This window comes from Poecilia reticulata, chromosome 5 (genome assembly GCF_904066995.2).
Source record: "Poecilia reticulata chromosome 5, P_reticulata-male-v2, whole genome shotgun sequence".
NCBI classification, from domain to species: domain Eukaryota; kingdom Metazoa; phylum Chordata; class Actinopteri; order Cyprinodontiformes; family Poeciliidae; genus Poecilia; species Poecilia reticulata.
Genome location: NC_088834.1, coordinates 30,163,440 through 30,178,092, shown reverse-complemented (window position 1 = coordinate 30,178,092; position 14,653 = coordinate 30,163,440). Strand labels below are relative to the sequence as shown.

The 14,653-nt window shown below is 37.5% G+C and overlaps 1 protein-coding gene across 4 annotated transcripts in view; it reads right to left on the bottom strand.

Annotated features, from left to right (window-relative positions):
- cntn6 (contactin 6) overlaps positions 1 to 14,653 on the bottom strand; it is a 175,548-nt gene that overhangs the window by 106,266 nt on the left and 54,629 nt on the right. The window lies entirely within an intron of this gene.

The following is a 14,653-nucleotide window of genomic DNA, read 5'->3' as shown; positions in this document are numbered from 1 at the left end:
ACCACAGCGAGTGTTTACACACCTCCTTGTTTCAGCAGGTTGAGAATACACATTTAAAAGGTGTACACAACAAGAGAAAGTGAGAACTGAAGTAACACACAAAAAAAAACACAAAATCAGTATAACAGATGACTTAATTATGATATTTATTAAACTTTTTAGCTTTTGTTCTACCAACAAGAAAATGGCAGTTGTTCTCTCCTCCATAGAATCTAAATTACTCAGTACAAGCTGATGATACAGAAGTTGGAAAGTTCAATTCAAAAAATTTTTCAAAAACTGATCTAATTAGTTCAGTTAAAGAGAAAAGAGAAGGCGCCTCTTCATTCTTTATAGACTGCCATTTTTATTTATGCAACAAACTAATCTGACTTAATCTAACTTCCACAAAATATAGTAAGATGATAATCTAATAATTTTAATATCAGATAGTTGCTAATTACTTGTTTAGTTGATAAACAAGTATCACAAGTTAGCGCTAGCTATGATCAGTATTCACACTTTGACCAAAAACTGGTCATGAAGACAACATAAACAGGCATTATTATGGTTTAGGTTTAATCTGAATTTTGTTATAGAAACTTCAAAGTTTTTGCTTGAACTTAACTTTTAAAACAGAAATAAACTTTAAAGCTTCCTAAGGCTACACTCTTCTTCAGTTGTTAACTCTCAGTAAGAAAGTCCAAGATTTCAAGTTTCTCCAGGTTAGAATTTGGCAAATACTGATCAAAAATAGAAACTGAAACCGTTCGTTTTTCTCGACACACCGTCTTGATGTAATCAAACACTGAATTCTACTCCTTGATTTCAATACACACACAATACACACTTTTGATGCCAGAAGATCAAAAAGTGACAAGTTCTGATTTCCCTAAAAATGCCTTACATTTTCTCACATTTAGACCCAAGTAACTCATACATTCATAGATTTTTTATCCTAAATATTACTTGCTTAGCTATATAGGTTATGGCATATCCTTTCTAATAACACTTTGTTAGCGTAATCATTGGGCATTGATCATCTTAAACAATCTTCAGGTTAAAAACACAATCCGTATGCTGGCTCAAACCCCTGCTCCAAACCTGTTGTGTTGAGCCAAACGTGGAGCTACTGGGCCGGTCCATGTTTGACTGCAGGCCTGGTCAGCAAAGATTAGCTTTCTGTTAGATACTGAACTTGGTTTGGAACTGGCTTGTTGAGATTAATGGTGACTTTTTAAAAAGTTGAATTGTATTTAAAATGCTTAAAGTTCTTTGGCAGCCACAATATCAAAATCTAGTGCAACTCTACAAGAATCTTCTAGATTTCTTCAAGGACTTTTTAATGAAAATGTTTAAACTTCATTTGTCTGCACCACACATTTTAAAATGATTTGAAAATGGACTAAATAAAATATTTCCATTTTTAAAAACTGCTAACAACGGCTTTGTGAAAAACAAATGAGATGCTTTGATCACAGCTTGACACAATTTACCAAAACCTCTCAAACTATTATACAAGTATCACACCCATACTTTGTTTAAACTTGACTTCTAGAAGTATGGTTGTCTTCTTTTTTCACATAAGAATAATTAGAGGTTGTACTTTGTAAAAGTATTTAAACTGAAACATTGTTAGATTTCATCTGCTTTGAGATACATTTTCATTAAAATGTCAAACCTTTCCCTGGAACTTGACTAACTGCTCGGGGATCACCAATTATTAACACACACTTTGCCAAAAACTTCATGGAAATGTGTCCAACAGTTTCTGAGCCCTGCAGCTAAACAGCAGAGCTGTCACCTTCATGGCGCCAGAGACGTAATCGGTTGACTTCATTAGCTGTGGAACATGACTGCATGTGTGCCACATAATTCTGTGCCAAAGAAATGGATGAACTGGCAGCTTGACAGACAGCTTTCTGGTGCCCAGCCAACTAACAATGACGTCCCAGAAAGCCAAAAAGTCAAGTAAAGTGAAATGTTTTTCTGCACTGTTTGATACAAACAGGCTCTGCGGATTTACACAATATTCCATAAGCCGACACTTTCCAACGCATTTCAACAGCTAGTCATTAATTAGACATTGTCGTTACTTTATTGGTGATCACTGCAGCTATAGGGTCACTTTGGGGGATAAAGGTGGTGGGGGTATAAATAGTTACATTCACTTGAGTAACTTTTTGGAAAATAAATGTACTGTAAGGAGTGTTTTTGCTATGCTGTATTCCCCAATATTGAAAAAAAAATCTAGATCTAGTATTGATGACAATGTGCCAAATCATTAGGGCAGATCTATTCAGTCTAATTCTGTGCTTTGTGCTCTGAGTGATGTCATGAGTAATTTATTTTACATTATGTGGCTCTTGTCTTGCAATCGGAAGGTTGTAGGTTCAATTCCCGCTTCCTACTGCCACATGTCTCATGTACCTCTGGGCAAGGCACTTTACCCCAAATTGCCCACCGATCGGTGTATAAATTTCTGAGTGTGAATGGGTGAATGTGACTCTAGCGTGAAGTATTTTGAGTGGTCAAAATGTCTGGAAAAGAGTTATATAAGTTGCATCCTTTTCCATTAGATTTAGAGTTCATGACTGTACTTCCTGAGCAATCTCAAAGGTGTGTTGCAGTTCATTTTATTGACTTCAGTTTCTTTATTATCCGTTTTACATCTTCTGTCATTTTCCTAATTGAGCTCACATGTGTTTGTGTTTGACCAACACAAACACAAAACATGTTTGTGTTGGTCAAACATGTTTTTCCATGTTTGACCAAGCTTGTGAAGCTGTTGGTGTATTTGAATGTGCTATACTGGTGCAAATACATATCAAATACATTTGTAATTCTGTACAGTTTTTACTACATTTATGTCTGTTTTAAAAACATAAACATTTAATGTCCATTCAGCATGTTTCTTGTTTTGGATTGCTATTGGCTGTTACTAAACCTCAGATATGTGTATGGTATGTGAAAAAAGTGTATTTACATTTCATACTGAAATAAATTGATTTGGGAACATGTTTATTTTGCCTAATTTGTTATTTTGCAGTTATGCTATTCATGTGAATTATTTTCATTTTGGTCTTTAAAATACCATAAGTTTCACATAGATTTAGATGATGTAACTTTTTAATATTAAATGATTAATGTTTTGATTAGTTATCAGTACTTTACCTGATAACTTTTTACTTTTACTCGAGTAGAGATGTGGAAGTAGTGTTACTCTTATGTAAAATATACTTTTTGAGCTTTACATCATGCTATAATGTTATTCCCTCATCAAAAACACCTGGAGTGTTGGTTTGAGTCTTTCTGGCATGTTTGAGAAATCCTTTTTAAGGGTTAATAGAGGAGCCATGTTGTGATGACTTCCTGAACGTAGAGTTTCAAAAAGCAGGAGGTTTTAAAGAAACAGCGGCACAATTTCAAGGAATTAAACTATGAAGTCAGATTTTATAGAAGTCAGATTTTATACGTAGCACTTTTTTAAGCGACTGAATGTAACATAGTTACTTAATTGTGCAATTAAACGGCACTATGTGCCTGAAAAACCCATGACACTGCCCCTTTAAGCAACAAAAGAAAACCTCTCCCCAGTCCACTGAGGGCCACAGCAGAGAAAAGCAGGAAAAATTCAACTGGCCTCACACAGCAGCAGACATCTGTGTTACAAACACCAGGATTGCCAGGCGGCGGAACAAGAGCGCAAAGGTTGCTGAAGCGATGCAACACATTTCATCATCCATTATACATGAGGCTACCACAAAGTAACAGTAGCCCTGGTGGGCCTCTGCTGCCATTATTCATGGATATCAGAAGACACTCTGAAAATGGATGTTTCTGAGTCTAAGAGCCACATTTTCCTGAAAGCCTTGCACAACTTGGTTGAACTATGCTGAATAGTCATGTAGTGCATCCCTCTGTGTTGAGGGCTGTGCTAATCCTCTCCTAGGGCAGGCACTTAAACCGCTGTGTACAAAGCCCATCAATGTAAACACCCTTACACTACATAAGACGCAGTGTTCTTTAAAAAGGGGGACTATTTTGAATGAATTAGGCCAACTGTGGTTACATTTTAAAAACTGTTAAAAATAACATCAAAAAGCTAAAGTGCCAACTGTGACGTAAACAATTGAGATTTTTTAAATATTTACTTTAACAATAAAGCAAAGGTGAGTTACAAAATCAGAATAATTACCAGTTAAAGAATAAAAAATTTAAATCACCTTTATTGTAGGGGCGGAGATTTATCGTATCGTTTATCATTTATCGTAACAAACCTCCATTCATGATAACAATTCTGGCCATCTCAATATATTTCAGTTAATGATATCAAATGAATAACTAAACTGACAGTATTATTAGAAGTGATGTTTTTACCATTTTCTCCACTGTATGTTTTACGAGACCAAATATCAGTAAATTCAAAAATCTGATTGACTGCAGTTATTGTGTGAAGTTTAGTGTTACCTTTATGGGAGTGGAGTCCTGAAGAAGATTTCAAATGTGGATATTTTTCAAGAGCAATATTTTTTATTGTGATCACATTAGTACCACAAAATACTGCAGTAAAGTCATCTGCTCCTATCTATAACAACACAGACTTACTGCAGGACTGTAACACAAACTCAGATTAGTTCCTTATTGAGGTTTAAGATTTTTCTTTTTAAGTTTTTTTTCACTATGCCGGGTTCTTTCATCTTACCTAGGCCCATCAACATGGTAACCCAGTCGCATTAGAATTCAACACGTGTGAAAGCAACACTTCTATAGCAAAAATTAATTAAATAAAACTGTGGTGCATGAACCCATGAGGAGCCTTTTCCTGATTTTCTCATCATGACTTAAGAAAAGCAGAAGCAAACTAAAGCAAAGTGATTTCACAACTTCCATGTGTGTACATATATAAATCAAGTGTTTTGCATTTACCCAGAAACACAAAACATTTCAGTCCCTTCCCAACTAATAACCCAGCATTGTTGTTGTAAACCATGTTATTACAGGAACACCTTCATGCTCCTTTTTTTAAGTTTCATGAAAATGCAAAACGACTTGCCTCGTATTATTCTCATTACCAATTGTTTTCATCACTACTATTGCATTCTGACAAGTGTGACAAGTCTGAGATCCACAGGCTGGTAAGGAGTTTGAAAAGCGCTTCTTCATAACCAACTCACAAAAGAAAGTACTCTGAGTTTTAATAACCTGAGGGGAGTCAACAGAAAATGTCAGGAGAACTGAATGCCCTATCAATTGAATGTGCACTATTAGTCAAATTACACCAGCTTGTTATAAACGAGACCTGTCTGCCATTTGTCTTCTTTCTAGCAGATTTGTGAACTTTTCAGGATTTGTGAAAATCCTTTTCATCTTCAAAAATGTCACATTTTTGAGCTTTATATGATGTTAAAATGTTATCCTCTCATCAAAAAGACACATGTAGTGTTGCCTTGATTCTTTAATGCATGTTTGGGGAAAAAAATCCTTTAATCTCCATGGCAACCATTCAAACTGTGCAAAATTCCTGCGCTTAGCTCTGCCTTAAAAACAAAGCTCCTCCTTTGAGCTGCAGTTTCAACATTTCTGAGCTTCCTCCTCACAGAGCAGCCCTCCCCACTCAGCTCCTTCAGACTAGCCAGCAGCAATTAGCAAACACCTGGTGGAACTGCTGAGCTCATAGGAGCAACCCTGGTAAAATCGTCCTTAAAGGGTTTTAATAGAGGAGCCATGTTGTGATGACTTCCTGAAGGCTGAGTTTCAGACAGGGGCGCTGCCAGAAATCTTGGACTCCCTGACAAAAAATTTGTTTGGGCCCCCGTGCGCAGCTGCTCTCACAATTATTTTAGTTTATTTGACCCATAAAAGCGTCATAATTTTAAAGGCTTGCATCCGCCTTGCATTATTGGGTACAACACTGATAATTAGCACAATAATTGGATGTTGAATTTAACATCCAACAGTCCACATCCAGTATGCTAGTTGGTTGCTTAAATTTATTCTATTAGTTTTAGATACCGAAATGTCTCTCCCTATGAGCAACAGTCAAAAGCAACATGTAACTACACATAAAGCAATCCAGACTTCTCAAACATACTATGTAGTTGCATTTTATTCAAGCTGCAGTACATAATTTAATAAAAAAATATGTTTTGTCCATAATTGTTAAAGCTGTCACGATGTCATAGCAGTTTGTTATGAGACAGAAAATCTGTGAAAACTCTCCTCCATCTCCTTCCTGAATTACTATTACTGGTTAAAGTAATGCACCGTTCTGACCAAAACAACCAATCAGAACCAGCAGGGCGCTCTTAGCACTGTCAATTAGCCTCATTCACTCACTGCTAAATGTGCTAATGGGGGAGAAACAACTTATTACAAGAAACAGTTTATCTGCCGTCATTGGTAGATATGCCAACTAAACTGAGAATTCACAGTTTGAATCCGCACAGCTCTGTGCTATGCTAGCTGCAGCATGGCACAAATTGAGGAGGAGGAAGAATGAGCAGCACCACATGAGATTGTGATTGACAGCACTAAAACTCTCCTGCCACTGACTTGTTTCTAGCACCTGGAGAAAACAGAGGAAATAGATTTTTCACAGATTACCCCTCATACTATACTGTCACAACATAATGACAGTTTTAAAAAATGTAAAAAAGAATATTTATATAAAACTTACATACTGCAGCTTTAATTTCACTCAGTAGAGGACGGGTCAGGAGGGACATGGGTTATAACTGCTGCTGACTGACTCATCTGTTAAGTGGTAAAAGGCACAGGGAACAAGTATATGAATATGTTGGTAATTTTTTCCCTTAATTCATTAAATACTACTGAAATGGAGGCAAACAGTAGTCTGTAGCTAAGCTAATTATGCTAAATGGTTGGTAGTATCACACAGTCTACTCACCTCTCTTGGAGAAAAACTGGGTTATAAATTAACACTCGCCTTTTTCTCTCTCTCCGTCTCCATTTTGTTTTTGAAAACCTAATTTTATAACTTTTCTTAGCAGCATAGTAACTGCCACAGTAGCCGCTGTATTAAGCTGCAGCTTCTGACTGCAGCTGAATACGTCACCGTGAAACTCTCCAAGCGGGAACGAACCATTTCATGCAGATCCAGGGGGGTTCAAGGAAAAAACAGGTGTGTTTTTTGGTCTGGGAGGGGTAAAATTTAACTTTTACTGCTAAAAACAATCTTTGAAAATACAACATGATTAATTACATATTTGACAGGACCCCAATTTTTTTATTTTATGTCTATGAACAAAATATAAATAATTAAATTGTGGAGGGCCCCCTGCTGGTCAGGGCCCCTAGAATCGTCATCACTTTTCACCCCTTTACCACGCCCCAGGTTTCAGATAAGCAGGAGTTTCTTAAGGAGACAGAAGCTCAATTTAAAAGTGTTAACCTACGAAGTCATATTTGATATAAAAGGCAACATAATTACTCGACTGATATAAAATGATACTTTCTGCCTAGAAAACACATAATACTGCCCCTTTAATCTCTCTTCATCTGTCAGTTTTAAAGTTTAAAGCTCAGGGCCGCTGCGGCTCCCACTGCCAGCCCTCTCACTCTGCTGGAATCCACACATTCCTCTTGTTGCTGTCGCACTGGACAAGCCCTGCACCTAATTGCAGCAGCAGTTTATCTGGAACATGCAGGAAAACCATGTTGCTGCAGTCAGCAGTCTACACGGTTCATTTTCACAACCCTGTCACATCTCGAGCGCAGAGAAGGAGAGACTTCCCGTGGAGATACCTTTAACATCCCCTTGTCACTTTAATTGATGGCAAAATTGCCGTTGGTGATCATTAACAACTAAGAGCACTTCTGACTGCAGGTGGCTTGGTGTTGAGAGGTTCCAACTCGTTTATCATCCGCTGAGCCTTCCTGTTAGGTTAATCGTCTTACCTCAATTAATGGTAATAAATGCAGGGTTTTCAGCCAAATGTGTCATTAATTCTGATCTCAGTTAATGGTGCAAAAAAAAAACAATAGTACTTCAAAAAAACAGAAGAGAAAGCACAATTATCATCTCCACTATAATAAAAAATGACCCTTTCAGCTTTTCAGAATATACTAATAAAATGGAAATGCAGCTCAGACGCAATGCAAAAAGTGCAAATGTTGTAAAAGCGAAACTCAAGGACCTTCATGAGGAAGAGGAACTCGAAAGAAGATTCATAAAATGTACCATACGGTTCATTGTCCAAGGCAAATGTGAGTTAATATGAGCTTCCAAACCACCAGGGGGCTCCCTAGAGCAAAAAGGTAACATTATATATTATATAAAAATTCCCTTCTAATCCTCCGTGGGTGGTCTGTTTCATCCTCTGAGCTCGGGTCCTCTACCGGAGGCCTGGGAGATTGAGGGTTCTGCGCAGTATCTTGGCTGTGCCTAGAACTGCACATTTCTGGACTGAGATGTCTGATGTTGTTCCTGGGATCTGTTTTAGCCACTGCTCCAGCCTTGGCGGCCTTAGGAAGACCACAAGCACCACTGTGGTCTTCACCTTCCAGGCCTTTTCCAGTTCCTCTCTGAGGCCCTGGTTTTTCTCCAGTTTCTCTGTGCATCTCTTTAGGCGGCTGGCCAAGGCTTGGAGCCTTTGTTTGGCAGTTTTGAGTGCTTTCATGGCACCCCTTTGGAGTTCTTACAGTTGGATCACTTCCCTCCTAGTTATCTTGATTTTAGCCTCTAACCGTCTTTTCCATGGTGGGTATTGGGTCTCATGGTTGCTCTTCTAGGCAAGCATCTCGAGGATCACTGATGCAGAGTTGTATATCAGATCATTGGTTTCTGTTATGGTGTTGGTAGGGATAGTTCTCAATGCTGCATTCACATCTTCAATGAGACTTTCTGATGGTACTTCACTCAACCGTTGTAATTGGCGTCAGGGTTGCCTGGTGTCCATTCGGGCCACGATTCTCTCTCTCAGCTCAGTTGCTGCCTTGTTTTTGATTACATCTCTTGTTTTTTCGCCGATCTATGTTTTTGCATCCACCTGAATAATGTGTAGTTGCGCCACTGACTATACATACATATATAACATTAACAGCAATACAAGTTAAATGCTATTAAACATACAATTTCTATTTTCTTTATAGTTTTTATAGTACACATAATAGGTTAATCTCTTCCTGTTGTTGACTGGTGCCACTGTTGGGGAAATTTAAAATATTGTTAACTTATTTATGTAAATTTTATGTTTATCAGCTAATGTTATTTTCCAACAGCTAAAGTAATACTGTATAACATCACAACATGGCTCCTCTGTTAACTTTTTAACAATGATTTTACCAGTGTTCACTGAGAAATGACTCCTTGCAATTATATGTTTTTTTTCTACAGACTGGACTGGAGACGCAACAGTGAAGCGTCCATAAGAAGGGACAGAGCAGACTGGACTTCTTGAGGAACCCAAGATCCTTCAAGTTTTGCAGCAAGATGCTGCAGATCTTCTATTAGTCTGTTGTTGTGAACGTCATCTCTTCTGCTGTCATCTGCTGGGACAGCAGAGTCAGAACCAGAGACATAAAAAGGTTCAACAGCGACTGGAGCTGTTCTGGATACGACTGTGGAGCCTCTGGAGATGATCATGAAAAGAAGGATTCTTCATATGATCCAGAAAATTATGGACAACCCTGACCATCCTTTTCATGAGACCGTCTTGGGAAGGCAGATTTTGTTAACTGTGCGATATCATTTTTCCTTATGTAGTAAATTTGCCCTTACCTTATTTTTATTGCTTTAGTTTCAATATGCATGCTTCTAGTTACCTTTGAGAAGATGCTGGTACACCTGAAGTTCCCCACTATGGGAAAAGAAGAAATATTTTTCTATTCCATTGTCTGAACATTGTCAAAATGAGATTGGGTTGTGTACAAAAGTAGAACTCCAGCTGTGTGAGAATGAAGTACTTCAAACCACTGCTGATACTAACAGAAGAACATTGTGTGAAGAAGTCATGTGCATTTTTTCAAAGTGCAAAAAAAAAAAGACTTCCTTAGTTTGAATCATAACTGTGAATAGATGTGTTTTAAACAGTTTTTACAAATGACATAGTGCATTTCAGTCTTCACAGCGGAACTATTAAAAGAGTTAAAGATATTCAAATAAAAACCAGGTAACCAAAAGAAGGCTATAGTCTTGCATTAAAAATGTTTTTTTTTTATTTGATATATTCTAATTTTAAGCGTCATGTTTTTCTTAGCTTTCTTAAGTAACAAATTGAGACTTTCAAACATCCATCTGTGTGTAAATAATCTATGTAATGAGTTTCATTTCGTGATACAGGTCATGAAAGAGGACAGATATTAAAAATTAATCATGTAGGTTAATATACTAAACCTGTGGAAGGAAGTGCTCTGGTCAGATGTTTTGTCTTCATAACAAAAGATAATCTAAAAGCTCAAATAATACCTTAACTGATATCCTTCCTGCCCACATCATCACTATACACAAGTTACGGCGACATTTCATTTCCCTTTTGGGAAGTATTTTAGCCTTAAATTGTAACCTCAAACATTACCATGGTGACATTGAAACTCGTCCCTACCAGAGATTCACTGATCCGATATAAATATGTGCATCAGTCCTGATTGAGAAACATTCTAGATTAGTCATCAGTGGCAATGTGCCTGATCATTAGAGCAGATCTATCCAGTGTAATTCTATATGTTGTGCTCTGAGTGACATGTTTTACTTATTTTAATTATTAATAATTCCTAATTACTTTCTGAACATTTTGAAAGGTTTGTTACAGTTTATTTTTGCATGTTTGACCAAGATAGTCAACCTGTTGTCTTAGTCAGTTTCTGTTTATTATTTATTTTACATTGGTTGTTATTCTACTAATTATACAAATTTAAGTTGTTTTTCATGTTTGACCAAGCTTATGAAACTATTGGTGTATATAAGGGTGCAGAACTGGTTCAAAGTTAAAAAATACATCTGTAATACAATAAGTTATGTCTGTGTGTGTGTTTTTTTTTTTTTTGTTTAAGTCTTAAGTAAATTCAACATGTTTTTTTCTGAAACAAATCAGTATTGGTCAATACTAAACCTAATAAATCTATCAAAATCAGGAGTGAAAAAAATGCATCAGTGCATCCCTAATATCTACTATAATCACAGTTAAAAACCATTTTTTCCCTTTCAAGTCAAACATTGTAGGCACCTTGTGAAGTCTTGTGTAACCAAACTACAAAAGTTGTAATTTTACCAATGTTGTGTTTTGGTAAACAAGACTCTTTACTTAAAGAATTTTACTCTCCAGCTAGAGCGCCTTAAAACTGGATGGATTTGTTTCCTGGTAACCGTAAGAAAACAAAATCCTGTGAATATATTTGCATGTGTCAAACCATGGGTTACTTCACATCTACCGTGTTCTGTAAACCTGGTAGAAAAAGATGCAAATGAGCATAGGTGGGTAAGGGGCCGGGGCCGTGGACTGAGGCCATTTTTTTTTTCTTGGCACCGTGAAACACGCTAGCTCCAGAACTTCTGTACTGCTGTCCGTTTTTACAACTGGGTCAACACAAAAGTGTGATGTCAGGTCACACAGGCCACATGCTTCTCCAAGGCATCGAGTGGTTTCAAAGCACCGAAACAGCGAATGAGCCAGCTGTCCTCCAGCCAAGTCTCTCTGTGTCAGAGTAAAGAGTAGGTGGAAGCGAATGAAATATGCACAGTATCAAGGCAAAAGGAGAAACTCACTCTCTATTGTGTGTGTGTGTGTAAGTATATATATCAGTGACGCGCGGTGAGCTTCATGGCTGGTGAGGCACCAACTTAATTATCAGATTTACAAATCTAGACCCCTGCATGTTATTGTTTACATAAGGAAATTTCGCGCATGTGTACAACGCTGGAGGGCAAAAAGACTATTCTTTAACATGTGATGCTAAGCCGCGCCGCCGCCACAGAATAATTCCATTATCACAATCAAACTTAGACATGTAGATATTATTAATTTCGTGCTGTGCTTAACAACAAAGGGAGAAACCGTTAAAGTACAACTCAAAACCACGTCTTTCTCGCTCTCTGTATCAGCACAGCTACTGTATGGCTAGATCACTGTTACCGTCTCTTACGCTGCAGTTGTGGAGTCACAATGTCTGGGTTCATGAGCGCCCCCAGCGATGAGGCACAAGAACTGCCTGCCTCACCTCAAATCTGTTCTCTGCCGTTTCTGATCGCTCCTCAGCACACGAAACACGTTACACACACAGTTGGTGACAATAAAAACACAGTACATTAAATACATAAGCTAAATTATGGAAAATCTGTTCATATATTAAATGTTTTTAACCATTTTATTGGCGACGTACAGACAGAAGGAGCATGCTCTCATAGAATGGCAACTGGTGCAGTTAGCAACAAGTTGCGCAATCCCAGGTGAGGCACAGCTCACTGCTGGCTCACCGGCTTCGCTTCCAAGCATTTGAATGGGAAAATGGGAAAATTCAGCGATTTTGAAGAAAAAAAAAAAATCATCAGATTTGGTTAAATTAAATGAAAAAATAGGTACTTTATAGTACAAACCACAGGGTGAAAATATCTTTATAAATGATTATATTATTTTTCCATGATGACAGGTGAGGCCCTGACCGCACGTTACTGATGTATATATATAATTTTATTGTAAACTGCACAGCTGGATGAATTGCTGACAAGCTAATATAAAAGTTGTGATTTTGACATTGTTAGCAAAGCAGTTGCTGAATAGAAGTAAAGCAGAAATGCAGAAGCTAACATGTTTCTTTGTGTCTGTCTAACAATAAGTTAGACTTGAATATACAGTACATATTATATATGTAGCGATTTAAAGTGCAGCGAAAACTTCAAAAATGTTTCATAGGCTATTTTGAATTTCAGAGACCGATAATTTGAGAGGGAAAATGGGGCTAGGGGTGCAGGGCTCAAAAGCTAAAGCTTGATCTCACGCAGGGTTTCCTGCAACGCAGCAGGAGCTCCAATGCTGAAATAAAAAATCAGCTTCACTTCATCTGCTATAATCTGAGCACAAAGTGAACGGTATTAGGTAGTAAATCAATAACGAAAGGGTTAAGTTATGGTAAACATTAGTGTAAGCCTGTGTCCCACAGAGAGTATTACATGTCCTCACCATCATTAGTTCATTAGTGAAGGAAAGTGTTCAGCTTCTGAGACGACATCACTGTTCCAAAGTTGCAAAATGAGTTTTGCTCTGATTTTGGATTTGCTTTCTTCATTTTCTAAGTGCTCAAGTGTCACAAAATGGCCCACTGGTTTTGTGTAGTTGAACAGGGCTGCTCAACTACATCATCAGATGGATCACAAACTTTACTGGGTCCGACATCGTCTTTGGTTGTCCATAAAACTTAAGACATAAAAAGTAAACATTTTCATTCTGATGTGATGATGAAATAACTTCTTCTCACACTGCAAAAATGCTAAATCTTAAAGTATTTTTGATGTAGCTTCTTACACAAATATTTTAGTACAGTTGAAACAAGACAAAACTAACTTACAAGTAACTCTTCAGCAAGATATATCTTGTTTCAAGTCATTAATTCCTGAATATTGGTTAAGAAGAACTAGTTCCACTGGCAGATTATTTCACATATAGCAAGACATTTTTCTCATGTTGTAAGTTAAATAACCTGCCAGTTGATCTGTTACTTTTCATTATTATTGACTTAAATCAAGCTCCTATAGCTCAGTGAAAAGTTACAGGAAAATTTGTTTTGTCTTGCTACAAGTATATTAAGATAAATGTAACAGAAACTAGACCAAAAATACTTGGTAAGAAATTAAGTTGCGTTTTTTCAGGGCAGGCGCCACTGGGGTTAAATCCATGGTTCTTAGTTGTGAATTTTACAGTTCAGTGTTGGAAAAGACATGTTGCTTGAAACAAGCTAACTAGAATCACTACTGAAGGGACAGAACAATGCACTGTGGGTTTACTATAACACTTCTGTGGGTTTAATATAAGTGTCTTTCAAAGTGGGGAGTTCCAGTGGCTGTAGTGAGGCCTCAGATAGTTGGAGGGAAGATGAGGGGAAAACATGCAAAAATAAAAATATTGAATTCTGTAAATTTTGTAATCAGAAAACTTTAAATTGTTTTTTAAAATAAAATCTAATCAGTTTTTCAATTGTTAGTATAACGTATAGGTTAACGTAATTTATTGAAATATTATTTGCCATGCTGATTCCATTTGGCTGCCAGTCAACTTTATCAAGCCACTCTGCTGCTCAACCAACAGCTAAATGAACTGTCTGCTGTGAAGATACCACACACCTATTCATCCATCCACTTTCTTACACCATTGTAAGAAACTGGGAGGGGTTCTGGTGTACATCTCCAATGAGACATTTTTGGCAAGTGGCTGGGTACACCCTGGACAGGTCGCCAGTCAACCTCAGGGCAACACAGAGACAGACAGGACAAACAAGCAGGCACGCACACCTAAGGAAAATTTATACAGACCAATTAACCTGACAATCATGTTTTTGGACTCATGCCAATGGAGGAAGCCAGAGTACCCAAAGAGCACCCACACATGCACAGGAGAACATGCAAACTCCATGCAGAAATACCCCGGGCCGGGAATCGAACCCAGAACCTTCTTGCTGCAAGGAAACGGTGCTACCAACTGCACCATTATGGAATATAATATGA